This window comes from Penaeus vannamei, chromosome 5 (assembly GCF_042767895.1).
Source record: "Penaeus vannamei isolate JL-2024 chromosome 5, ASM4276789v1, whole genome shotgun sequence".
Taxonomy (NCBI): Eukaryota; Metazoa; Arthropoda; class Malacostraca; order Decapoda; family Penaeidae; genus Penaeus; species Penaeus vannamei.
Genome location: NC_091553.1, coordinates 1,530,865 through 1,534,804, shown reverse-complemented (window position 1 = coordinate 1,534,804; position 3,940 = coordinate 1,530,865).

The window sequence follows — 3,940 nt, the reverse complement described above, 5'->3', positions numbered from 1 at the left end:
CTCTTGCTTTTCTTTCTTTTTTTTCTCTCTCTGTCTCTGTCTCTGTCTCTGTCTCTCTCCCTCTCTCTCTCTCTCTCTCTCTCTCTCTCTCTCTCTCTCTCTTCTTCTTCTTCTTCTTCTTCTTCTTCTTCTTCTTCTTCTTCTTCTTCTTCTTCTTCTTCTTCTTCTTCTTCTTCTTCTTCTCTGTCTCTGTCTGTCTCTGTCTCTGTCTCTGTCTGTCTCTGTCTCTGTCTCTCTCTCTCTCTCTCTCTCTCTCTCTCTCTTCTTCTTCTTCTTCTTCTTCTTCTTCTTCTTCTTCTTCTTCTTCTTCTTCTTCTTCTTCTTCTTCTTCTTCTTCTTCTTCTTCTTCTTCTTCTTCTTCTTCTTTTCCCTCCCCCCGTGTTCAATTCCTTCTTTGTATCTGTCTCCTTCCTTCTCTCTCTTATGTGTGCGCTTCACCCGTGAGCGATCCTAAAAGTTTACACAAACACTACGATCTGAACTGCAACTGTTATCAGAAACTTGGCAATCGCTTTGTAATTGTTGGGACTGACGGAGGAGTTACGCTTACACCTACGCACGCACACGCACCCATACACCTATACACACGCACACGCACCCATACACCTATACGCACGCACACGCACACACACACACATTCACACACACGCACGCGCGCACACGCACGCCTACGCGCACGCGGGGCATCCACGCGCTCTCCCCACCACAGCCACACACAAGTGCATTCTCTATATATGCGTTCAACGAATATTTATGATCGTCAAAGCGAGCAAGAAAAGAAAAAAAAATGAAAAAGAAGAAAATATGCAACTAATATGTGGGGTAAAGAAATCCTTTTTCTCTTTCACTCCCTCTCCTTCAACCCCCAGTATTATTTCTCTCTCTTCCTCCTCCTCCTCTCCCTTTATCTTTTTTTCTCATTCTCTCCTTCCTCTCTCTCTCTCTCTCTCTCTCTCTCTCTCTCTCTCTCTCTCTCTCTCTCTCTCTCTCTCTCTCTCTCTCTCTCTCTCTCTCTCTCTCTCTCTCTCTCCCTCTCTCCCTCTCTCCCTCTCTCCCTCTCTCCCTCTCTCTCTCTCTCTCTCCCTCCTCCTTCCCTCCGTCGCTCCTTCTCTTTCTTCTGCCTTTCACATCTTGCCAAGTAAGCGAACTTGAATGTGAATCAAAGGTTATTCATTTTTAATCTCGATAAGAGCGCATTCCGTCGCCCCAGAACGCTGTTCAATATTTATGCCTCTTTCATTAATATGCAGCATCTTACCTGGCGCATTCATAAATGTATTTCTGAGGGCCTGTGCTCGGCGGGGTAGGCCTATTGCGAGTGCGGCGTTGCGGTCCGTTGGGTATTTTTTATTGTTTTAATTATTTACGGGTTTGGTTGTTTATAGATTGGTTGTTTTTTTCCATTTTCGGTTGGAGACTGAGATCATGATATCTTAAAGGCATATTTTATTGTTTCAATTATTTAGGTGTTTAATTGTTAATAGACTGGTTGTTTTTTCCATTTTTGGTTGGAGATCATGATATCTTAGAGGCATATTTTATTGTTTTAATTATTTAGGTGTTTAATTGTTTATATATTTGCTGTTTTTTTCTATTTTCGGTTGGAGACTGAGATCATGATATCTTAAAGGCATATTTTATTGTTTCAATTATTTAGGTGTTTGATTGTTTATATATTAGCTGTTTTTTTCCATTTTCGGTTGGAGACTGAGATCATGATATCTTCAAGGCATATTTTATTGTTTTAATTATTTAGGTGTTTAATTGTTTATACATTAGTTGTTTTTCCCATTTTCGGTTGGAGACTGAGATCATGATATCTTAAAGGCATATTTTGTTTTAATTATTTAGGTGTTTAATTGTTTATATATTAGCTGTTTTTTCCATTTTCGGTTGGAGACTGAGAATATCTTAAAGGATGTTTAATGTGCGGTTGGTTTATCCTTCCCGGGGAATGTAGGCCTATCGCCGAGCACCGGCCGCTTCCCGATCATTCCTTCCTCACTCCTTCCTCTCTCCTTTATCGGGGGTGAAGTGGCGTCCCGTGGTAGAGGCTGAGGCTGGACGCGCGGCCGAGGCTCCCTGGTCGTGTCCGAATGCAGCTTATTGTTGTTGGTGAAAGAAGAGAAGAAAATGTTATGCATATGAGATGTATATATTGTGTAAAGCGGGCTTGATTCTTTTCAAATTATTTTTCGTTTTTATTTTTTTTTTGCCCCTGCCTTTTGTTGCACGAACGTTCTCATGCTTTAAAGCAGGTAATGAGTCTCTCCGGAGGGAAGGATTCCAATATGCACAAGGATTTCTATTCTTACTTCCATGCCTACGCGCGCGCGCACACATACACGCACGCACGCACGCACGCACGCACCTACCCACACGCAAACGCACGCACGCACCCACACACACACTCTCTCTCACAAAAGAAAAAAAAGTGTAGGTACATAAATTTATGTGGCCATGCAGTGTGTTTGCGTGCGTGCGCGCGCGAGAGAGAGAGAGCCTGCCTCCTTCCGCCCTTTAATTAAATAATAACCGCAAGATACGGCCGCAAACCCTGGCATTCCGCCGCGCAGATTCCGCGGGCCAAAAAAGTGCCAATATTTTGCTCGGGGCGAAGGCAGGCGGAGGCATTGCAAGCACGTGGATAGTGGGGGGGGGGGGCGGATATTAACATGAGGAAGGGGAGAGGTGGAAGGAGGTGGATAAGGGGCAAGGGGGAGAGGGAAGGAGGTGGATAGGGGCAAGGAGATAGGGGACAAGAGGTGGATAAGGGGAGAGGTGGATAAGGGGAAGGGGATAGGTGAAGGGATAAGTGGATAAGGGGATAGGGGGAGGGGATAGGTGGGAAGGAGGTGGATAAGGGGCAAGGGGAGAGGTGAAAGGAGGTGGAATAGGGGCAGGGGAGGTGAAAGGAAATGGATAAGGGGAAGGGGGTAGGTGAAAGGAGGTGGATAAGAGGAAGAGGAGAGGTGAAAGGGGGTGGATAGGGGCAAGGGGAGGGGTGGATAAGGGGCAAGGGGAGAGGTGGATAAGGGGCAAGGGGAGAGGTGGAAGGAGGTGAATAAGGGGCAGGGGCGTAGGTGAATGGAGGTGGATAAGGGGCAAGGGGATAGGTGAAAGGAGGTGGATAAGGGGCAAGGGGATAGGTGAAAGGAGGTGGATAAGGGACAGGGGGTGATAGGAGGTGAATAAGGAGGTGGATAGGGAAAAGGAGGTGGATAAGGGGAAGGGGTAGGTGAAAGGAGGTGGATAAAGGGCAAGGGGATAGATGAAGGAAAAGAATAAGGGGAGGAGATTACAGTAGGTATAGGGGAAAATTTTTAAAAGAAAACTGAAGCGAAACTGAAATATTGAAGAGTAGAAGAGATAAAAGAAGAAAAGATGAGAAAAAAGTGAATAAGAAATGACATGGAAAAGGAGAAAGAAAATGAGAAATGACACAAAAATAGTTGAAAGTAAAAAGGGAAAGGGAGGGAAGGCGAGATCACGGAGATAAGTAATGAAGAAAGTCAATCTATGTAAGAGAAGCGCCGGCGGAGGCCCCGGCCGCGCCAAAGGTCAAGAGGGAAGAGGACGGCCCGCGCGCGCGCCCGCACACGCACTTAGGCACTCACGCTCACGCACACACTCACACACACGTACACGCACGTTCACGCACGCACGCACACGCACACGCACACGCACACACCTTCACGCACCCTTTCACACGTACACACGTACACGCACTCCCGCACGCCCACACGGGGCACTACATCAATATCCAGAGTAGCGGAGGGGGGGCGACCCTCCGCCCGCGGGTTCACTGGAGGTTGGGGGGGGGGGGGTGGAGTGAGAGGGGGAGGAAATGGGATAGGGGGAGGGGAGAGGAGAGAGAAGGGGTAGAAACAGAGTGGGAGGAAGCAGTGATAAAGTGGAGTGGGATTGGAAGGAGAGGGGA